Source organism: Mesoplodon densirostris, chromosome 6, assembly GCF_025265405.1.
Source record: "Mesoplodon densirostris isolate mMesDen1 chromosome 6, mMesDen1 primary haplotype, whole genome shotgun sequence".
Taxonomy (NCBI): Eukaryota; Metazoa; Chordata; class Mammalia; order Artiodactyla; family Ziphiidae; genus Mesoplodon; species Mesoplodon densirostris.
This window is the reverse complement of record NC_082666.1, coordinates 70,014,731-70,039,430: the sequence shown is the minus strand read 5'-3', so window position 1 is coordinate 70,039,430 and position 24,700 is coordinate 70,014,731. Positions and strand designations below refer to the sequence as shown.

The 24,700-nt window shown below is 40.5% G+C and overlaps 1 protein-coding gene across 4 annotated transcripts in view; it reads left to right on the top strand.

Annotated features, from left to right (window-relative positions):
- The first annotated feature begins 2,187 nt into the window (after positions 1–2,187).
- The window catches only part of KDM4C (lysine demethylase 4C), a 397,059-nt gene continuing 374,546 nt past the window's right edge, over positions 2,188–24,700 (top strand). Inside the window, exon 1 of one of the 4 annotated variants that reach the window (XM_060102149.1) lies at positions 2,188–2,416. The gene's annotated coding sequence lies outside the window, so the exon portion shown is untranslated. Of the gene's footprint in view, positions 2,417–2,440; positions 2,707–10,536; positions 10,558–24,700 lie in introns of those variants that run through there. The other 3 variants (XM_060102151.1, XM_060102148.1, XM_060102150.1) reach the window with 3 other exon arrangements.

The window sequence follows — 24,700 nt, the reverse complement described above, 5'->3', positions numbered from 1 at the left end:
TGGAGGGGGAGGGGGTGAGTGGAGAATGCATTGGAGGTAGGGAGATCATTAGGGGACTTTTGTAATAATCCAGGTAAGAGATAAACTGATCTGAACTTCAGAACACAGGACACAGAGAAGAACAGGTACCAAGATTTCTAATTTTATTAGGTACTCACTATCATATTAACTATGACACTTAAAAAAATCATCTAAACATCTAGTTATTGGTTGGTTTGTATTATATGTGTAGAAGTAACATACATATGTGATAATGATAAATGGAAACATTAATGAGTATTACTATTATTTCTTTATATTTGCAAAAGTCTAATGGACTTCAGTATATTCAAAATTAGACTATATTATTTAGTAGTGTATCAATTTATCAATTTGCTGCATTATACATATCTTAAGAAATTTACAAGTATTGTCTCTGAGGTGAACAGTAGTTCACATAACATAAGCTTCAAGGAAAATGTATGTATCCATTATACAGCCTCCATCTTACTACAACTGGCATTTTTAATTGGACCTAAATAAATTTACTACATGGCTAAAATGTTAATTTTCATTGTAATTTACAACAGATATTTCAATACATTAGGGACACAACATTGTCTTCTGTGACATGAATCCAGTTGATTTTCTAGTAGGCTCACTTCAGTTTCCAAAACTGTGAAGTGCTTAATAGATTCATACACACAAAAAAGCTGCTTTACAGCTTTTGAAGTGTTTTGACATTGTACAGTATCTTCTTTAATGTTCAAAAATGCTCAAAGTCAGCAAAACTGATATGTCACCCTCATTTTTCAGATTAAAAAAACCTGAGACTCGATTTACTGTGTTCGACAAACGTTATTTGTGCAATATCACGTGTCTACAAATTGTGAGTAGACTGGAATTCAGGTTTCCAGACTTTTAGTTTTGGTGTACTAGGTTCCTCGTCTAATACAGCATATGGCTTCCAAGGACCCTGGTGTTTAGTAGTTGACATATTTCTTAATCTCAATACTTCGGTTTTCATATCTGTAACAAGGAGGTAATAATCATACCTATTCATTGAATGATTATAAGGATTAATTTCGTTAATATATGTGAAGCTCTTAAAACAGTGTCAAGTTCACAGTAAGCCCTAAATGAATGTTGTATTATGTTTATTGTTTTAGCATATCCGATTGACTTGTAAGGAGGGTTGGGATCTTCATAGTATACACATTTGGAAAAGTCCCAGTTGAGTTTACATATTAGGGAAGTTCAATTGTGTACCTATGTGGGTAATATTTCTAATTTAATGACTAATGAAATGTGGTGACCCAATAATTCCATTAGCTTTACTTAATCACTCATATTTCATCTGTCCTCGCAATGCTCCTTCCAGTGAGAAAAGACTTCCAGGGTGCGGTAAGTGGACCTGTTTAGATAATTAAAAAAACAGAAAGCAGTGGATTGTAGTAGAAAAGAGCATATGAGACAGCCTGAGTGTGCTCAGAAGTGTAAGGTTCTGCCCAATCTTTCTTCGCTGAGAAGACGTTAGGGGAAACGTCACAAAGGACCCAGCTGGGAACTGTACAGGAAGTTAAAAAAATTGTTCAGCTTTGCAAAACACCTGGTGCTCAGCCATCTGTCTTTGGTGGTACAAAGACCTTAGTTAAGTAAGGTGTGCGTGGTTCTTTCTGACACCTTGGAAGGCAGAGGTACAGCGCAGAAATAACAAGTTGTAGCAAGCTAATTTAAGTACGTTCTGAGGGGTCCGGAGGTACCTGCACTTCCTGTTACTACAATTCAGGCCATAGTGCTGTCACCCCAAGTTTTTGAGAGACCCCCCTGTCCGAATTCCTATTGGGGTCGCCTCGGGACTCAAGAGCACACCTGCGCGGGGCGGAACTTGTTCCGCGTAGGTGACTGCAGTACAGGACAGTTTCGCTCCCCTCGGCTAAAAACACAGCTTCTCGCTTGAGTTACTTTTAAAGGGTTGGCAGGCACACACCCTTCGCTCACTCGGGATCTCCCATTTCGGTCTGGAGGCTCAGAAGCCCCGGCCGTTAGACGCTGTCATTGCTGCCCAGCAACGAGCCGCGACATCCTAGCCAGGCTCGGCTGGGCATTACGAGGCCGCACCCAGGGCAACGCCACTATGACGTCCGCGTTCCGGAGGCCGCTATAGGCCCGCGTCGGAGCCCAGGGCGACGTGTGGTGCGTGGACTCCATCAGGTCCAGCCCTGCGGGAACCCGGTAGGCGCTTCCAGGCAAGGTTTTGTGCACCTGTTCCTTCCTTTTGCTCAAGTGTCTTCCCCTTCTGGGTAAAAGGGGACATGTCCGTCTCCAGAAGACACGAAGCGCGGCGAGAGCCTAAACTAAGAACAGTGTAGAAGATTAAGCCCAAAGCAAGAAGGTGCCTGGCACCTTTAAGCTGTTTGGAAATTCACGTGACCCAGTAAGTACCGGGCCCCAGCGGTCACGTGACGGCGCGCGCGCCCTCGCGCAGGGAGAGCCGGTTGGCGCTGTGCTTGCGCCTTTGCCGGGGTCTCCCTGCCCCTCGACGGGAGGGTGAGGAGCGGTGGAGTCATCGGGCGACTGGGGCCGGGTGCGCGTGCGCAGCGAACAACTGTCACTCAGTGCGGAACAAGTCTCCCAAATTTCCCGAATCTCCCTGGGCCGGAGGCCACCGTTTGCCTTCTCACCTTCCTCTTCTGGGTCGTGTCCCCTCCCCTGCCCGCACGCCAGGTAACCGCTTTTCCGGAGTCCGGGGGATGGGGACTGTGGAGGGAGGGCCCGGGCGGTCTTCCTGGCACTGCCCTTCTCTTCGCGGGGCAGCAGGGGTTGCCGGCGTCCGGCGGAGCGGAGACGCCGGGTCAGAGACGCTAGGTCTGCGGCCGCCGCGACTGTCACGCTGGCGAGAGAGCGGCCGGCCATGGTCTCGGGGTGGGAGGCGGGAGTCAGTGACAGCCCGCTCCGGCCCTCCGGGGGTTCGGTCCCCAGGCTCGCCGTTCTCCCGGGGGCCGGAGTCAGGGTCGCGCTCCTTGCAACAGAGGAGAGCTCGGGTGGTCCGGGGATGCCTACTCCTTACCTTTCCCCTCCCAGCCGGGTCTGCGGTGGACTCCGCGGAGGCCGGGCCTGGTGCGCCCCTCGGGGTCATCTCTTCCCTGGGGCTCTCATGACCCGCGGGGTGAGGGTGAGGGCTCCTCTCCAGACCACCCCACCGTAGGTAGCCAGCTCCTCTCTCGGGTCCGTCCTTAGCCCCTTTGGCTATCCTTTTGGTTTTTCCGGCGTGGGGCCATTTCTTCCTGCAGTGCCTCTAGCCACGATGCGGTGTAGACAGTGGGTGCTTAATAAATATGAGTTGGATCGGGTCGCTTGGAATGCCAGGCATAGGACGTGGCGGGGGGTGGGCATGTGAAGAAAGGAGCCAGGCAGGCTGGGGCTCCGGGCTCGAGCTTGGGGTTTTCCTCGGGGCTCAGCCAATGAAACCAGCAGGGCTCGATTCGGATGCTTTCCGGGTGAACTCGGAGCCAGTCTCCCCTTGAGCTGCAACCACGCACGCCTGCACGGTCTGGTTTTGGTTGTGGGCGAATGCCAGGGAGCGTTTGTGTGTGGTTCCTCCCACTGGAGAAGAGAGGGCAAACTTTTGTTTTAGCAGTTGGTAAATTACCCTGCGGGGTGATTTATCAAGCGCTGCCTCGGAAGTGTAGGTTAAAAGTTGCAGTCGGTCCACTCTTACCCTTGTGGAAGTTTCTTGGTAGGCACGATTCACCTACGTTCGGACCAAACTTTGCCCTATTTCACCCACTTGAATTTGCAGTATTTTTTATTTTTAATCTCGGGAAACTCAGCGTCACTGTTTCTATGGCAACGGTTACTAATATTCTAATTTCGAAGTGTCGTGTTTGAAAATTAGTGGCTTTAAATATTAAAGGTCCATTTTTACTTTGTAGCACTCAGTTCTTTATGATCATTAGTCTAGTTCTCCTACCTTGCGGGTCCCCTCCCAACTCCCAGGCTTTGTTTGGAATGTGTCACACGGTTCGGTTTTTTTAGACCCTCTTTCTTCCAATTTAAGGTCTTAGGAAAAGTTTGCACATAATCTTTACAGCACCCCACGAACTTGGCAATACAATTTAAATCGGAGACTTGTTTCATTTTATTAACAGACTGTAATCTGTTGCTTTTGTAAAGTTAAAAACATGTTTTAAACATTGCATGTGCACAAATGCTTAAAATAAGAGTCTGTTAACATTCAGTAAGAATGCAGATTTTAAGAGGCTGAACAGGTACTTAATTTTAAAAAAGTGTCTTAGACTTAAATTTCAATTTAAGGACGAAAATCTGTTATATTGAGTTCTCTTCTAGACATCGTAATCATACAGGGCTAGGTTAGGTGCCACTGGGGTACAGTCTGAATTCTTTGCTCTTCTCATCGTTTTCTAATTGCCTGTTGATTGCCTTTTCTCGTCTACTAGAACGTTAGAGCTCTGAGGACAGGTTTTGTGTGTGTGTGTGTGTCTGTGTTTTCTTTGTTCTATTTCCAGCAGTTTACCATAGTGCCCCAGGTGCTCAAAATACCCTCTTTCTTAATAACAGCTTTATTGAGATATAATTCACATACCATAAAATCCACCTATTTAAAGTGGATGTTTTTTTCATGGTTTTTAGTATATGTATAGAATTGTGCAACCATCAGCACAATCAATTTTAGGACATTTTTATCACCTCAAAAGGAAATACTTTCCCATTAACAGTTACTTACTGTACTGATTTCTTCCAAATCCAATCTTCACCCCAGCCCCAGGCAAGGACTAATCTGCTTTCTGTCTCAGTAGACTTGCCTGTTCTGGACTTTCCATATAAATGTAATTATATAATACTTGGTCTTTTGTGGCTAGATTTTTTTCACTTAGCGTAATATTTTCAGAGTTCATCCATGTTATATATAGCATATTTCAGTACTTTATTCATTTTTATGGCTAATAATATTCCACTGTATGGATATATCACATTTTATCTGTTTGTTGGTTGATGGGCATTTGGGTTGTTTGTACATTTTGGCTGTCATGAGTGATGCTGCTATGAACATTCATGAACTAGTTTTTGTATGCATTTTTTTAAACTCTTGGATATATACCTAGTAGTGGAATTTCTGGATTAAACATTTTCTCTTGAGTGAGTGAATGAGCAGGTAGGGATAGTAGTATTGATAGGCCCCTTTGAGGGGCCTATTGACTCTTTCCTGCTTCACTACCAAGACTACTTCTTAGAGGCAGAATTCTCTGTGTGTGGCTTTGTCCTGAGTATAGTGCTGTGTTTTTCTTGTCTGGATGTCATTAAGATCGTCCCTTTCTGTTAGCCCAGTCTTTTTTCATACGTAATACTCATAATGAGTATTCCCTTGATATTGATTTATTTGTTGTATGTTTATTAGAGATATGATGATAAAACTGGTACATTCCATGCTGTCATTAAACTCAGTGTCTAATGTAGGTCTTTCAGTCTTTTAAAATTTATATTTTCTTTTTTGTAATATGAATAGTTAATGCTTCTCTCCCTACCTTCATTTCTAATATGAATTTCTTGGGAGTTGTACCATAGTTAAAGTCACTGCATTTTCTTTATCCTTATCAATCTAGAAGCCTTTATGGAGCCTAAAATATAAATTTAAAATATCGGATTATTATCTTTTTCTCCCTGCAGCTTCACCCCCCTCTCCCCTCCCCAAAGATTCCCCTGTGCCCCTACTCTTTACACCCTTTGGGAGAAGATGCTGATCATCTAAGTCCACACTTGTAGGGCCTAATCCTTTTCCCACCTAAGCAATTGGGACATTCCCTTTGAGGAGTCTATCTACCTTGTTTCTCTTTCAATGGCCTCACCTCATTCTTTCCCTTAGTCCTCTCAACAAGGCTTTGCCCAGACAGTCTCCTCCCTCTCCCCAGTTGCCTGGCTTGGTGGGGTTCGGTACCCAGCACACATTCTTGTTCTCTCTGCCTAGCAGCCTGTGCTTCTTTGTCTGGTTAATTCCATCTCATCCTTCAGATAGCTCAGCTCAGTTGTCACTTTAGGTTAGTCTTTCCTCAGTCCTATATACTTGCCATAGCAGTGTTCTGTAATCTCACTTATAGACTTAAGTCTAGTTGTGTATCACTCTTTACTTTCCATCCCCAGGTATGCACAGAAAAAGCACCACATGAAATATTGAAAGTGGTTACTTCTGGGCAATGGGAGTATGGTTAATTTGTCTCCTTTGTGTTTATGTGCATCTTTGGATTTTTCTCCTATGTATCAGTGTGACCTTTGTGAGCAGGAGAAAAAAACAGTTAAAATCCATGTTTGTTAGAAAATCTGGCAACAGGAGACTTTAGAGGAAAAAATATCATTAGTAATTGCCATTTTTAACCTTTTTTGTTTTGTTTTAATAACCTAGATGAGATTTTACTATAGCTTTTCAACATCAAGCTTTTATTACATTTCTGTTCTTTCTCATATGTAGGGACTTCTAGGGATCAGTGAGGTTGCCTCGGGTGGTCTTCCCCAGAAGCTTGAAATTAAGCCAATTCTTAGGGACCAGAACATAGCATCTATTTGGGTATGAGAACTGAGTTTGTGCTAAATAACTCTTTTCCCTTTTTTTCCCTGAGAAATGTCCTTATTTATACATTTGTATATTTCATAGTACAGTTTTTCCTTGCAGAACTGCTTGTTATTTGTGCCATTTGTTTTATTTTTGCTGTGGTTTATTCTGCCTAGTAGTGGGTACTTGTCTTCAATAGATAACACCTCCTATGTGCCATGCTGTGTTAGATGTGGAGCATATTGTGAACACAATAGACAAGTGATTCCTTACTATTTCATAAAAGAGGATTGTTTTGAATGTGACTGTTTAGTTACACCGTTGCTCTTGCTCTGTATTTTCAGATACACAGTGGCTTCAGCTGCTTTATGAATTGCTGCTCCATAGAGACTAAAATTTTTTTAAACTTAATTTTTATTTTATATTGGAGTATAGTTGATTTACAATGTTGTATTAGTTTCAGGTGTACAGCAAAGTGACTCAGTTATACATATACCTATTTTTTTTTCAGATTTTTTTCCCATAGAGTTTATTATAGAGTATTGAGTAGAGTTCTCTGTGCTCTACAGTAGGTCCTTGTTGATTATCTATTTGATATATAGTTGTGTGTGCATGTTAATCCCAACCTCTGATTTATCCTAATTTATCACCCCCCCCAACTTTTCCCCTTTGGTAATCATAAGTTTGTTTTTCTAAGGCTGTGAGTCTGTTTCTGTGAGACTTGAAAATTTATTCTAGATTCTTCTGGGTTTGTATTATACATTACTGTGGGTAAATATTTAAGGAGCAGAATAATGTATCCTCAAAACCGTTTTGGTGATGACTTCTTTGTTTTATATTTCCATCCAGTTTTAGTTATTAATTTGACATCTCTACCTGTTAGCTATAACAGGCCAAACTGTGATCTGTCCTCTCAGCTCTGCTCCTCTGAGTTTTTCTTGCACCTCACTCCATTTCTTTGTTAACTTGGGAAACCTGAGGGTTATCCCAGACACCTCATGGCTCTTCAGCCCTCGCATTTGTACCATCACCAAACCTTGTCACTTCTGCTTCCTAAATATGAATCAGATCAGTCTTCTAGTCTCCACCTGGTACCACCTCTGTATCCACTCTACCCGCCTTGATATCTCTTCTCTACTCAGTGATCTTTTAAAATGCAAATTGGATCATTCTAATGGCCCTCAGGACATTGAAAAGTCCTGCATTATCTCTTACTATCCCAAGCTCCCCCATTAAACCTTATTTATCAATAGATGGTTCTACCTTTCTGCCTGGTGGCTTTTCTTTTTTTTCTAAATTAAATAAATAAATTTATTTATGGCTGCGTTGGGTCTTCGTTGCTGCACGGGCTTTCTCTAGTTGCAGAGAGCGGGGGCTGCTCTTCGCTGTGGTGCGCGGGCTTCTCATTGCAGTGGCTTCTCTTGTTGCGGAGCACCGGCTCTAGGTGCGCACACAGGCTCAGTAGTTGTGGCCCATGGGCTTAGTTGCTCTTCGGCATGTGGGATCTTCCCGGGCCGGGGCTCGAACCCGTGTCCCCTGCATTGACAGGTGGATTCTTAACCACTGCACCACCAGGGAAGCTGCCCAGTGGCTTTTCATTTCCCCAGACCTTACAGACCCTTGCTGAAAGTGCCATTTTCTGCCAGGCAGATTTTCCTTCCCACTCTCTTCCTTTCCAAATACATCTTTCTGGTCTCTGCTTGAATGCAGTTTCTCAGACAATCCTGACCTGTCACCCCTACCTTTTCCCCAATCTAAATCAGCTTCCCTAATGATAACCGATCCTAATTTACTAAACTTTTCCTTCCATAACACTTAGCAGTTTGTAATCTTATATTTAGGTGATTATGTGATAGTTTGTTTCTAAACTGAAATAATTCTACAACGGCAGGGACCAGCTATTATTCACTTACATCACAGCAGCACACTGCTGTCTCACCAGCACTATAGTATAGGTGCTCAGTAAACCTTTGTCATACAAATTAATGGCATTTACATGAAAATTATATATGAAAAAATTATATATGAAAATTATATATGAAAAATTATATATGAAAAAATTAAGGAAATTAAAATCAGGCACACAGTAGGAAGTATATTTTACCCATCCTGACCACACATACACACACAACAAAACTGAAACAAAAATTTCACAAAACAATAGTTTGCCATCTGTTCTGTACTCTGGTATTGTCTGTACTCTGATGCTGTATAACATATTATAAAAATGTTGATATAACCCACTAAATCAGGTAGGACTGCTGACTGCAGTTTGAATAGCAGAGGTCTAAGGCAATCCGTTAGCCCCTCCCCCCCTTTTGAAACACAATTACTATTTTCTTAGTGTTATCTGATGGGAAGTATAAGTATAGCTTTAAATACCACCTTCCAACCCCCCTCACACGTTTAAAGAATTGGCTGTTGCCAAAAGCTAGTTATTCTTAGAAGTTCTGGCCTGATCTCAAAGGAGGGTTGCTTAAGTTCAGGTTGAGAAAAATCTAAACCTGACTCGTTTTAGGTCTTCTCTTCCAGGTTTCTCTGGGGCCACTAATAGCAGTCTTCCACCCTGCTTCCTTGAGCTCATTACAGGTGTGTTTTAAGGCTGGCTGCTCATCAATTTTATTTTCTCAATTTATTACAAACCAAACAATTCCAGAAATGAAAACAAGGGGATCAAGGCAAACCAGTAAGTATTTGTGAATGTATGAATTAAGGAGCCTGGCGGGGCGTGAGTGTCACGTTCAGCGTATCACTAGAGCTTATCCTTAGGGCCGTGGTTCTCATTTGTTCACTTACCAGAACTCCTGTGAGGAAAAGGCTTGGTGCTGTTTAGCCCCACCATGAAATATTGATCTTTATATATTTTGCTAACTAAATATTAGAATAACCTAAGTGTCTAGCACAGGGTCTATTTTAAGTGAACTCGATGCTCTGCTATTACTAACTTGGAAGAATATTTAAAAACATTAGGTAATTCCAAACCTTCTTGTTTAATGAAAAAAAGCAATAAACAAAATTGTATACATTGTATGATCCTAGTTGTGTTTAAACATGTTTATAAATGTGTGTATGTCTAGAAAAAATACACTGGAATGTTAACTTGGTGGTGGGATTACTGGTAATTTTGATTTCCCTTCATTAAAAAAATTATTTTTGAGAATGAACATTACTATATTTATAGTAAGAAAGGCTCAGTTGAAAAAACAAATTTCCTATGCATTACCATGTATTTGCAAATAGGAAAAATAACACTTTTCTTAAAATGGTGGTTAGGGACTTCCCTGGTGGTGCAGTGGTTAAGAATCCGCCTGCCAATGCAAGGGACACGGGTTCGAGCCCTGGTCTGGGAGGATCCCACATGCCGCGGAGCAGCTAATCCCGTGTGCCACAACTGCTGAGCCTGTGCTCTAGAGCCCGCAAGACACAACTACTGAGCCCGCGCACCACAGCTACTGAAGCCCACATGCCATAGAGCCCGTGCTCCACAACAAGAGAAGCCACTGAAATGAGAAGCCCGCGCGCCACAACGAGGAGTAGCCCTCGCTTACCACAACTAGAGAAAGCCCGCGTGCAGCAACGAAGACCCAATGCAGCCAAATAAATAAATAAAATTAAAAAAAAATACACTTTAAAATGGTGGTTAGAGGCCAGGTTTCTAGTGACTCTGTTTTGGGAACCTCTGTCCAAGCAGGACTTACATTCTACCTTCATGATATGTAATCTTGCACTGCACAGTGTTCTACGTATCTGCTCCTAGCCTGCATATTTTTCCTTTTCTAAGTTATCAAAGTTTACTAAGCCTTGTTTTTTTTTTTTGCGGTATGCGGGCCTCTCACTGTTGTGGCCTCTCCCGTTGCAGAGCACAGGCTCCAGACGCGCAGGCTCAGCGGCCATGGCTCACGGGCCCAGCCACTCCGCGGCATGTGGGATCTTCCCGGACCGGGGCACGAACCCGTGTCCCCTGCATCGGCAGGCGGACTCTCAACCACTGCGCCACCAGGGAAGCCCAAAAAGTACATATTCTTACCTTTGGCTATCAGATAGGCATTTCCTCTTATTAGTTAACCATTGTTAAAACTGTTTCTTTTGGGGCTTTCCAGACATAGTCTATATATTCTTTATAAGATATTTTGTACAAGCATATGTGTGTATATGCATATGTATGCATTTTTTACACAAATGGTAGTACCTATACTTACTGCTTTGAATTTTTTTTTCACTTAACTGTAACTTGGATGTGATCTTCCTATCCTCCCCTCAGTTTTATTGAGGTATAATTGACATACAGCATTGTATAAGTTTAAGGTGTACAACATAATGATTTGGCTTACATACATCATGAAATTATTACAAGAGTAGGTTTAGTGAGCATCCATCATCCCATATAGATACAACATTAAAGAAATAGAAAAAAAAATTTTCCCTGTGATGAGACTCTTAGGGTTTACTCCCTTATCAACTTTCATATGTAACGTACAGCAGTGTTAATTATGTTTATCATGTTGTATGTTATATCCCTAGTATTATAACTGAAAACTTGTACCTTTTGACTACTTTCATCTAATTTCCCCTTTCCCCACCCCCTTGGATGAGATTTTTAAAATATAAATATAGAGCTTTTTTTTTTTTTTGGCTATACCACATGGCATGCGGGATCTTAGTTCCCTGACCAGGGATTGAACCCATGCCCCTTGCAGTGGAAGCACAGATTCTTAACTGCTGGACCACCAGGGAAGTCCCTAGAGCTTCTTTTTTAAAAATGATTGCACAGTATTGCATTGTATGTGTATGATAATTTATTTAACCAGTCCAGTATTGAAAGTTATTTTGATTCCTAATACAGCAATCTATTTATGTACCATTACCTCAACATTTTAATTGTTGTAGCTTTATAATATATTTTTAGAGCTTTCCAGGTTATTCTTGTTTATTTTTCCACATTATATTTAAGTTTATAATATGTCAAGTTATAAAAAACCTATTTATAGTTTTGGAAATAAACTTAATAGAGAAATGTAGAGAAATACCTTTAGAATATTGAGTTTTCCTGCCCCCAAATATGGTATGCCTTTCCATTTAAGTCTTCTTTTAAGTCCTTATAAAGGATATTTTAAAGATATCTTTACACAGATCTTGCACATTTCTTAAATTTATTCCTTTGTATTTAAAAAATAATTTTCTTTTTAAACTTTGGGACAATCTCAGACTTTTAGAAAAGTTGCATTAATAGTACAAAGGACTTTTATTTCCTTGAAAAATGTGCCTTTATGCCCCATCACTCCTCAATACTTGGGTGTGTGTTTCCGATAAAGACAGTTTCCTGCATAACCACAGTATATACATTAAAATCAAGAAGTTAAATAACATTGATACATTACTGTCATCTAATCTTTAGACCTTTTACATTTCACCATTTGTTACAGCAATCTTTGTAGCAAAAGTATCCAGTCCAAATGATGCATTGCATTTTCTTGTTTTCAAGTTTCTTAAGTTAGCATCATTCAGTCTCAAATTGTCCTCAGTCTTTCTTTGATTTTCATTATATTGACACCTTTGAAGATTACAAGCCAGTTATTTTAGAGAATCCCTTAATTAATTTATTTATTTATTTTTATTTTTTTATTTTTTGCTTTATAACAAATTTAATCAGTTATACATATACATATGTTCCCATATCCCCTCCCTTTTGCGTCTCCCTCCCATCCCTTAATTTTTGTTTGATGTTTCCTCATGATTATATTCTTGAGGCATCTTTGGCAGGAATATCACAGAGGTGATGCTGTATTTTAATTATATCTTATCAGGTGGCACACAACTTCATTTTGTTCTGTTACTAGTAATGTTCGATTTGATTGCTTGATTAAGACAGAATCTTCTATGCTTCTCTGCTCCAAAGTTATTCTTTTGTTTCAAAAAACTGTACATATCTTGTTCCTTATCAAGCTTTCAATTTATTCATTTATTTTTGTCAGTTTGGATTTATGGTTTCCTATTTTATTCAGGGAGTTATAATTTGTTAATATTATTTATACTTAAATTGTCATAGGTTTGGCCCCTGGGAACCCTTCAAGGTAAATTCTCTGTCCTTTTGACATGTCGCATCATTCTCTGAGCACTCCCTTCCTTTCAGGCACAGTGAGAGATTCAGGCTCCTCTTGAACGTTCCCTACCTCAAATATTTAGAAGCCAAGATCTAGGTGCTTATTGATATTGGGGTGTTGCTCCCATGCCCTCTCAGTGAACAGAGCTAGGAAATATGCATATGTTCATATATACTTATCCATATACACCCACCCTCAATACACATACACAAAGAATTAGTACACAAATGTACTAATACTGAACAATTCTTGTATTCCTGGAATAACCTTTTGGTCATGGTTTATTATTTTAATGTGCTTTTGGATTTTGCTTCCTCTTTTTTTTTTTTTTTTTTTGCGTTACGCGGGCCTCTCACTGTTGTGGCCTCTCCCGTTGTGGAGCACAGGCTCCGGACGCGCAGGCTCAGGGGCCATGGCTCACCGGCCCAGCCGCTCCGCGGCACGTGGGATCTTCCCGGACCGGGGCACGAACCCGCGTCCCCTGCATCGGCAGGCAGACTCTCAACCACTGCGCCACCAGGGAAGCCCTTGCTTCCTCTTTTTTTTTATGAGTGAGTTTATTTTTATTTTTGGCTGCATTGGCTCTTCGTTGCTGTGTGCAGGCTTTCTCTAGTTGCAGCGAGTGGGGGCTACCCTTTATTGTGGTGCGTGGGCTTCTCATTGAGGTGGCTTCTCTTGTTGCAGAGCACAGGCTCTAGGCGCGTGGGCTTCAGTAGTTGTGGCACGCGGGCTCAGTAGTTGTGGCTCACAGGCTCTAGAGCGCAGGCTCCGTAGTTGTGGCACACGGGCTTAGTTGCTCCGTGGCATGTGGGATCTTCCCAGACCAGAGCTCAAACTCCTGTCCCCTGCATTGGCAGGCAGATTCTTAACTACTTTGCCACCAGGGAAGTCCCACTTGCTCATTTTTAAAAGAATTCTCATCAGTACTCTTAAATAAAATTGTTTTGCAGTTTTCTTGGGCCAATTGTCAAGTTTTGTTACCCATTTTAGCCTTGCTTCTTAAGGATTTTAAAGCTTATTATTCTTTTTTCTTGTGCTTAGGAGCAGCTTAAGTAACATTGGGTTATGTTTCTTAATTGAGGATAATTCTGTGCAACCATCTGGGCTTGGTGCTGCGGATTTATTCTTAATTTAATGGTCTTTGGTTTGTTTGTTTTTGTGGTAGCAGGAGAGTTGAGCAAAGAGGTCAGTTATATTTAGGGTTTGGGTCTGGGGCATACTAAATGTGCAATCATTGTACCTACTTGCTGTTAGATTTTAGGACAGGGATTTCCATTTCTGAGCCTTAGTCTCATAACTTCACAGAAAACTTTTAAGAATGGAAATGAAATATTATATGTAAAAAGCACAGTAAAGAACCAAACAAATGCAAGTCTTTTTCTTTTCTTTTCTTTAGAAGGTTCATTTGAATAAGATAGTGGTATTTAAAGAGTTGTCAGTCAGCATAGTTCTCAGTATCACACTGTTGAGGGAGTTTATGCAGAGGGACTGGGCCTCCCTCCATAAGACCAGGAAAATGGAGACATTTGTTTTGCTGTTAACAACAAAGACAAATTATGAGTCAAACAAACCAAATTCAGCCCAGGTAGAGTTCATTTCTGTGAACACTAATGAAGGTTTGGCCTTATATTTTAATATATTAAACCATATTTTATAATCAGTGAGAAGCATTGGGTAACAGGTTATGATTTTTCCTTTGAGCTTGTATCATGATTGTATTTGTGTTTATTATAATTTAGTTTAATATTTGTGAATCTGAGGAAAATTAAACTTATCTAGTAGACATTGAAAATATTTTTAGATGCGTTCACATGTCAAGTATAGCTGATACTGCATATGGCTCATGCGATTGTGGATTGTTAGGAATATAATTTCCAAGTTTGCATATGAAATTGCACTTAAATATGTTCTCAAAGTGGTTCAAAATTTGGCTGTCGTTTTAATATTTTAAACTAAGAACCTAAGAGTAATTTACATGGCCTCCGGTGAGTTTTTCTCATAGGTCTAAATGATTTCGGTAATCTCAGATGTAAAAGTTACGCGGGCTTCACTGTAGGGTTGGCGGCGACGCGTGTTTCACCCTGGGTGTCTACGCGGCTCAGGGATCCAGCTGGTGTGTGGGCGGCGCAGTGCTGCTTGACCAGCCCGCCTGCAGAGGGCGCCGCGGGCCGGTGGTAGCCAAGAAGCCGCAGCAGGTGCTGTGGGTCCTCGGCAGCTCTCGCCCTTCCGCTGAAGTGGCTCCTCCTCCCAAAGCTCCCCGAGCGATACAGTCCAAGCCCAGCAAGCTTTTAGTCAGAACTCACAATCATGTGAAATACAAGTTTTGGAAACTGTTGAAATAGCCTTCTTTGTTGTGTGTGTCCTTGTCACACTGCTGCATAATAATAGAAAGTGCATCAAGTTTCTAAATTCTTCTTGGTCATAGGAGAACAATCCTTTTTTTCTATTCAAGCAGAAATATTAGTTGGCATTCATTGCATAACTTTCGGGGTCTGTCCGGACCTACATTTTAATGTAATTTTCCTAAAAATGGAAATTAACAGAGAGTTAAGGTTTTTTTCCTTAATTCACATTTATTGAAAATTGATCAGAATTTCCCTTTTTAGCCCTTTTCATGACAGACACAAATCTCTCATAATCAGATAGAAGGTTAAGTTTCCATGTTTTAAAAATGATTTTTATTCTTATAAGGTTTAAAACATTTTTTTCCAAGTTTAAATGTTTTATTGATATACAGATTAGAGATTACTTTTGGCTTCAAGTTAAAAATAGTAGGTTTGAAAGTAGAGTCCAACAGTAAAGAAAACATTGGTCATTTTAAATTAGTATTTTCTAAATTCTTAAAAAGAAGATTTAATGCCACAGTGATGCTTTCTCTGTCTTGTGATCACTGTTTATCAGGTACTTTTCCACTGAAAATTTAATTTTTTACTTTCGTTCAAAAGAGAATTTAACAGTATATCTACATTTATATTTACTGATTTTTTTTTCTTTTCTTTGTCTTCTCTGTACCTTTGACAAATTTAATCATAAGGTCTGTCATAACACTTTCCTGCATTGCAATGTAAGAAATCACTTGCTTTTATGAAACACTGCAAACTATTTCTTAGATAAAGAGATTTCTTATTTTTATGATACATTTATGTGACAAGATTTCTTACCAGATTAGAGGGTATTAGTAGGATGCATAGTTCTCATAGCTAGAAAAGAATTTTATTCTAGTGTGCAAATGATTTTCTTTTTTTTTTTTTTAATATTTCTCTGGGCTGTGCTGTGTCTTAGCTGCGTCTTAGTTGCGGCACACAGAATCTTTAGTTGCAGCATGCGGACTCTTAGTTGTGGCATGCATGCGGGATCTAGTTCCCTGAACAGGGGTCAAACCCGGGTCCCCTGCATTGCCCACTGGACCACCAGGGAAGTCTCTCCCGTGTCCCCGGCATTGGCAGGTGGATTCTTAACCACTGCGCCACCAGGGAAGTCCCTATCCAACTTCTTCTTTTTTTTTTTTTTTTGCTGTATGCGGGCCTCTCACTGTTGTGGCCTCTCCCGTTGCAGAGCACAGGCTCCGGACGCGCAGGCTCAGCGGCCATGGCTCACAGGCCCAGCCCTCCACGGCATGTGGGATCTTCCCGGACCAGGGCACGAACCCCTGTCCCCTAGCATTGGCAGGCGGACTCTCAACCACTGCGCCCCCAGGGAAGCCCCAGATTACCTTTTGATGCTAAAATTATTGTTGATATTATAGTTGATGATTTTAAGTTCTTCCACCAAAGGAGCCACACTTGATTGTTCATTTAATCTATACATTTATAGGTATTTATAGTTGTGTTATTGTTTGTGTAACACAGTAAGCTAAGGGAAGGAGAACTAAGCAAATTAATTCCTTTTTAAGGGCTTGAATACAAATACATAACCCAGCCCTAGGCTTTTTCAATTAAAATAATGCCACAGTGTATAATTAAAAAAACAGTTTCAAGCCCTATGTTGGGGTGTTCATTGGGCTTGCAGGTCTATCTGTCTTGCTTTGGTACCTTTAATATAAAAAAATATGGAGTCACCAAAAATAAAAACTAGGAGTGATTATTTGCTTATTACTGGTAGATTTTTTATATTAAAGAATAGTTTCAGCATAGAAGTAAAAAAAATTTCTTGGTATTAATTTAAAGTATGTTTAAAATTTCCAGGTATTTTCAGGAATTCATTACTTATATTGATTGTTTCATCATTTAAAAAAGATTTTATGTAATACCTGAGGCATGTGAAAGACATGGTGTACAGTACTATGAATTCACCCAGATATAAAACTTTGTTAGAGACTGTCATACACAGTGAAGTAAGTCAGAAAGAGAAAAACAAATACCGTATGCTAACACATATATATGGAATCTAAAAAAAAAAAAATGATCATGAAGAAACCTAGGGGCAAGATGGGAATAAAGATGCAGACCTACTAGAGAATGGAGTTGAGGATACGGGGAGGGGGAAGGGTAAGCTGGGACAAAGTGAGAGAGTGACATGGGCATATATACACTACCAAACGTAAAATAGATAGCTAGTGGGAAGCAGCCACATAACACAGGGAGATCAGCTCGGTGGTTTGTGACCACCTAGAGGAGTGGGATAGGGAGGGTGTGAGGGAGGGAGATGCAAGAGGGAAGAGATATGGGGACATATGTATAACTGATTCACTTTGTTATAAAGCAGAAACTAACACACCATTGTAAAGCAATTATACTCCAGTAAAGATGTTAAAAAAAAAAAACCCAAAAAAAACCTTTGTGATTCTCTTCTATCCCAACTACCTTTGCTTAGCAGCCTTGTCCTGATTTTCTTTTATTGCTTTTTGTTTTTGTTTTTGGTTTTTTTGGCTGAGCCATGTGGCTTATAGGATTTTAGTTCCCTGGCCAGGGATCAAACCCAGGCCCTTGACAGTGAGAACACAGAGTCCTAACCACTGGACTGCCAGAGAATTCCCAACCTTGTCCTTATTTTTATGTTCAGTATTCCTTTGCTTAAAAAAAAAAAAGACGTATCTTGTATGCATTTATCCTTAAAAAACAAATTAAACTTTATTTTCTGGGTCTGTAAATGGACATGTACTTTGACTAGTCCAAGACTTAACTTTCTGAGGTTCATCGTATTGTTGGGAGTAGCTTTGGTTTGTTAACTTTCACTGCTGTATAATATTCTACTGGGTGAATATACTCTGATTTATTGATTGATTCTTCTGTAGATAGACATTGGAGTTGCTTTCTGAATGTCAGTAGAGCAGGGTTGTATGTATGTATGTATGTATGTATGTATGTATGTATTTACCTGGCTGGCTGGCTGGCTGTGCTGGGTCTTTACTGCGGCACGTGAGATCTTCGTTTTGGCATGCGGGATCTTTTAGTTGTGCCATGCAACTCTTAGTTGTGGCATGTGGGATCTAGTTCCCTGACCAGGGGTCAGACCTGGGCCCCCTGCATTGGGAGTGTGGAGTCTTAGCCAGTGGGCCACCAGGGAAGTCCCTAGAACAAGGTTTTTAACTTCTGCACTATTGACATTTAGGGCTGAATAATTTTTTTGTTGTTGGTTGTTGTTGTTTTGTTGCTTTTCCTATGCATTGTAGGGCTGTTAAGCAGCATCCCTGGCCTCTCCCTCACTAGGTGTCACTAGCACTCCTCCAGTTGTGACAAACAAAGAGGACTGCAATGGTTCCACACAATGCCAGTTTTCCAAACAGGATAAAAATCCCTCCCCTCACCTTCTGTTAGAACCATTGTTGCCTTTGACCAATGTACAGTTTAAAATTATCTTAAAAGTTTCATACATATGGGGATTTAAAATTTATCTTTTTTTTTTTTTTTTTGCGGTATGCGGGCCTCTCACTGTTGTGGCCTCCCCCGTTGCGGAGCACAGGCTCCGGACGCGCAGGCTCAGCGGCCATGGCTCACGGGCCCAGCCGCTCCGCGGCATATGGGATCCTCCCAGACCGGGGCACGAACCCATATCCCCTGCATCGGCAGGCGGACTCTCAACCACTTGCGCCACCAGGGAGGCCCTAAAATTTATCTTTTAACTTATAATTTTACAATTCCTCTGTTATAGTAAATATATATCCCACATAAATACAAGCTCTTATTATTGGGCTCCTCAATAATTTTTAAAAGTATAAAGGAGACCTGAGATCAAAAAGTTTGAGAACACCGCTCTGCGCTTCCAATTCCTCACTTACAGAATAAGGTCAATAATACTACTTATCTCGTAGGGCTGGGCTCTTGGGAGGATTAAATGAGTTAATTTTCCTATATTAGCACTGTTATTATGGGCTCCCTATCCCCCATAGAAGGATAGCTCGCCCTTTTTTGATCCCATTTACTTAAGACCCACTTCAAACTCACCTCTTCTTTATGCCTTCCCCCACAGTGGCCATCTGTGGTCTTGCCTTTTCCCCAGGGACTCCTGTAGCATTTATGTTTGTACCTTGAGTTTGACTCTGAAGTACATACTGCATGTATTTGTTAGTTTTGCTAGGATTCCTCATTCTTCTGGATTTTTGCTATCTGACAAAGGGGAAGAAATTTCTGGTCAGTTGGCCAATCTTTTTTTTGTTTGTTTTTAGCAGTACGCGGGCCTCTCACTGCTGTGGCCTCTCCCATTACGGAGCACAGGCTCTGGACGCGCAGGCTCAGCGGCCATGGCTCACGGGCCCAGCTGCTCCGCGGCACGTGGGATCTTCCCGGACTGGGGCACGAACCCGTGCCCCCTGCATCAGCAGGCGGACTCTCAACAACTGCGCCACCAGGGAAGCCCAGTTGGCCAATCTTTATTACTGTTGTTTTCCATGTGATTTTGGTTGAGTTAGGCAGTTATCCTGGGAGGAATTCTTTTTACTTTTGGCTTCTGCATCTAGAGCCAGATGGAAGCACATTTCAAGCACCTGAGCCTCCCTTTCTACCTACTTGCCCATTTAGTTATCCACAACAAAATTTGAAAATATCTTTTCAAAGCTGTGTGACCTTGAATGAGTTTGTTAACCTCTTGATGTTAAGTTCTTGAATGTTAGCTGCCTCTGCTGTTAGTAATGCAGAGTCTTCTGCTTCTGCTTGGTCACATATTTGGGGATTGATGGGAGGAATCTTAGGATGACTTTGTGGTCTGCCTCCATTAACTTTTCTATAGTGGGCATGCCTCTTTCAATAGTCAGTGCTTGTGTTCAGCATTTGTGAGATTGCTCTCATATCTTCACCTATCTAAGATAAAGTTTTTTCTTTCCTCCTTATTGCCTCCAGGTCCTTGAAGTTAAATAATTTTAGCAGGCAAATTCTTTGATTAATCTTATTTAGCTATAGAAAGAGAGGGTTGTCATTTGAATGAATGAATGATTTAGGAGGAATAATTAGAAAGGTCTGAAAATCTGTATGCTTCAGAGGAAAATAATGGGATTACTTATCTTAAATGTCAAGCTGAAGAATTGGAAATTAAAATGGTTTACCAATGTCATTTCAGATTCCACTTGAATGGCTTCCAATTGGAAGCCATTTTTACTAAGAGAATGGTTTGTTGAGAATGTTACCTTTGGAAGTTTCATCTATCTAGGTAGAGGTTGGGGGTCTGTAGAGTTAAAAACTCGGAAACCAGGAAGGTAAATAAGAACTTCAACTTGAGTAAGTTACTTCATTTTTATTAATGTAAATAAGCAATTCCTTCCATCCCTCCACCCTCTCTTCTTTTCCCTCTCTCACATGTAATGCTGGGCTCATGAAGGATCTTAGAGATCATTTAGTTTATTGGTTCCCAGATTTGAAAAAATAAGCTGGACTGACATAGGCTTGTCAACTTTTAATTTTCTAAAGTAAAAATTATAAAAGAAAACTTACTATAACTTACTGTTCAAAAAAGCACCAACAAAGCAGAAAGAGCATTCTTCAAGAAGAAAAAGTGTAACTTTATGAAAAATCAGAACACTTTCATTCCTGTTTTTTAGTGAACTGACAGAACCACTGCCCACTAGTGTTTAGGAACACTGAACTTGTTTAATTTCCTAAGTTTAAAGGTTACCAAGACTAAACATTAACAAAGATGAAGTGCTTATACCTCTGGGTATAGATGGAACCACAGCTCAGACCACTTCTGTGGCCATGATCTAGTCCAGTTGTTCTTAATTATTTTTGGGGTCATATGTGATACATTTTTGAGAGTGATGGAAGCTATAGATCCTCATCTTGGAAAAAAATATTGGACAAGAACAGTGTTAGGACTGAAAAGAATACCAAACTATAGGTGAGACCATGAAAAACTTATGCTAATACATTCGAATGGACAGTTTTCCAGAAAAATATAAATGCTTAAATGTATTCAAGTTGTAGAAATATACCATCTGAGAGTTTTTATTCTGTAGTTATATGTCTTACCACAAAGAATACCAGGTTCAGATGGTTTTGCAAGCTAGTTCTACAAAGTATTCAAATTATACCTAATTTCAACCCTCACAAACTCAAAATTTCCCTCTTTTCAGGAACACTTCCCAACTCATTTTTTCAGGCTAGTAAGTCTTTTTTTTTTTTGGCTACGTTGGGTCTTGCTTGCTGCACGCAGGCTTTCTCTAGTTGCGGCGAGCGGGGGCTGCTCTTCATTGCGGTGTGCAGGCTTCTCATTGTGGTGGCTTCCAGGCACGGAGCACAGGCTCTAGGTGCGTGGGCTTCAGTAGTTGCAGCACGTGGGCTCAGTAGTTGTGGCGCACGGGCTTAGTTGCTCCAAGGCCTGTGGGATCTTCCCGGACCAGGGATCGAACCTGTGTCCCCTGCATTGGCAGGCAGATTCTTAACCACTGTGCCACCAGGGAAGTCCCAGGTTAGCAAGTCTTAATACCGGCACCAGACAAGGACAATATGAATAAGGAAAATTACTAGCCTCACTTATGAAGATAGGATATGAAACCTTAAATGAAATATTAATACAAATAATTCCACAGTGTGCAACTCTGACAATACATTATCATCAGATTGGGTGCATTCCAGAAATATAGGTTGGTTCAACATTAAAATCATATTTAATCTCAATAGTAAAGGAGAAAACCCATCATAATAGATATAGAAAAAGCATTTGATAAAATTCTTTTAAAAGCAAACCAACACCCCCCCCAATAAAACAAAAAACCTAGAGAAAGGGATAGAACAGAACTTTTCTAACCTTTTAAAGGGAACCTATACATAGTAAACATTATTCTGAAGAGTAAAGATTAAAAGCATTCCCTTTATAATAAGACATTCTACTGTCACTCCTCTTTAGCACTAGGGTGCCCTAGCCAGGTCAGTAAGATGAGAAAGAGAAATAAAATGAATAAGTATTGTCAAGGAAACAACAAAAAAATGACTATTCTCAGATGATTTTCACATGATCAATATAGAATCATTAAATAATCTATAAACAAATTTTTGGAAATGAGATTATTAGCAAGGTAGCTGAATATGAGATCATTTAAAAGTTAATGACATTTTTATGGGGCTTCCCTTGTGGCGCAGTGGTTAAGAATCCGCCTGCTAATGCAGGGGACACGGGTTCGATCGCTGGTCCGGGAAGATCCCACATACTGTGGAGCAGCTAAGCCCGAGCAACAACTACTGAGCCTGCGCTCTTGAGCCCACGAGCCACAACTACTGAAGCCCGTGTGCCTAGAGCCCATGCTCCACAACAAGAGAAGCCACCGCAATGAGAAGCCCGTGCGCAGCAACGAAGACCCAACGCAGACAAAAAAAAAAAAAAAAAGTTAATGACATTTTAACATACCAGCAACAAAAGAAAAAAATACACTGAAATAAGAAATGTTGTATTTAAAACAATTAAATGTTCTGTTTAAATGTTTAAGTGTTTAAATGTAAAAGTGACTGTATTCTTTAAAAATGACAATGTCATTGAAGACAGAAATAGATTCTGGAAATATAACAGTTTTAAGAATACGAAAGAGAAATGACAGCTACATGCAATATCTAATCCTAGACTGAATTCCCTACTGGAGGGAAAAAAAAATGCTATAAGGGATATTATTGGGTCACTTGACAAAATTGGAACACAGAAATTAGATATCAGTATTGTATCTATGTTAAACTTATTGTAGTTGAAAACTCTTGGGTCTGTGTGTAAGAATACCTCTATTCTTAGGAAACACACACTAAAGTTTTTAGGGTGAAGGGCCACGATATATGCAACTTACTCTCAAATGGCTCAGAAAGGGCTTCCCTGGTGGCGCAGTGGTTGAGAGTCCGCCTGCCAATGCAGGGGACATGGGTTCATGCCCCGGTCCGGGAAGATCCCACATGCCGCGGAGCATCTGGGCCCGTGAGTCATGGCCGCTGAGCCTGCGCGTCTGGAGCCTGTGCTCTGCAACGGGAGAGGCCACAACGGTGAGAGGCCCGCGTACCGCAAAAAAAAAAAAAAAAAAAAAAAAAGGCTCAGAAAAATTACATGTATGTGTGAGTATGTGGAGAGAAAGAGAACACAAATTGATAAAGCAAATAGGGTAAAATACTAATTTGATGAATCTGGGTTAAGTGTAAGAGGGCTTTTTTTGTTTTTTATTTTTCTGTTCCTGAAGTTTTTCTGTAAATTTCAAATTATTTCTAAAGCAAAAGTTAAAGAAATACTATTTACAATAGCATCAAGTATAAGAGCAAACCCACAGAGCTTTGTGTTTTTCTTTAAGTCAAGTTAAGTTCCCTTATTGATTTGATTTTCCCCTAAATCAGGGATGGAGGGCTTGGCACTATGGAACAGACAAGGGAAACAGCTCTGTTTAGCCATAAGGAAATATTTTGACAAATGTTGACATTGCATTATTTTTATGCCCGTATTATAAAGGCATAGAGTAGTTTTTCCAAAAGTTCATGAGTAGTTTTTATTTTAAAGATGTAAATCAGAAAGATACATCTATTATTTTATTTCTACTTAAAATAAATATACATTCATTTGCTTATGTTTTGTTGTAGGATAAAGCCTTTTCTTTGAGTAAAGGTTAGAATCCTGCATTTCCTCTTTTGCATAAGCAATACACTCCCAATATAGCATGTACCACTCAGTTTCTGTTTTTTTTTTTTTTTTTTTTGCTGTACGTGGGACTCTCACTGTTGTGGTCTCTCCCATTGTGGAGCACAGGCTCCGGACGCACAGGCCCAGCGGCCATGGCCCACGGGCCCAACCAGTCTGTGGCATGTGGGATCTTCCCAGACTGGGGCACGAACCCGTGTCCCCTGCATCGTCAGGCGGACTCTCAACCACTGCGCCACTAGGGAAGCCCCAGTTTCTGTTTTTTTTAAGTGAGATTTTAGACACTTGAAATAATATGAGCCAGAATCCTTCTAGATTTTACAAATCCCTTTACCCCCTAACCTTTTACTACTGAAGTTCCCACACTTCATTTGGCATCCCCCCCCTTTTTTTTTTAAGTCATCTTACCTATACTGGATTTTTCCAAAATATTTAACTTAAATTTTGTAGAAACAATAACACTTTTGTATTCACACTTCATCTACTTAAATAATATTTAATCACATCACATAATGGCACAGTTTGCATAAACTGGATTGGAAATAAGCACTGTTGATTGCTAAGCATGCATTTCAGCTGATACTTAGACACAATAGGTATAGCCTACTAGCCTCGCCTATGTTGTGTGCAGCAGTGACATTTTTCACAGACATTGCATTAGTATTTGGTGAATTGGTTAAGCAAAAGGCTATTGAGAGCTTCTACTATGCTAGAACAGTAAGAGAAAGTAGCTGTAGTGGTTGGCTAGTTTGTTAAATGGTTCAGTTAATAATTTTACTCAATTACTACAAAATGAATTTTGAGTAATTTGTCTTAATTTCATTAAGATACACAAGGAACTGATTATTTGTATACCAGGTTTCTTTTCTACTCACCGTTATTAGTTTATATTTGATAATTTTATCAGTCATGATTCAATTACAGACAGTGGACACGTCCCTGGTTAACTTAACCAGAAAGAGATTTGGTATTGGAGTTGTTGAAGGTTGGAGAACAGGTTCTTGGTTGGGACCCCAGGGACCTATCTCCT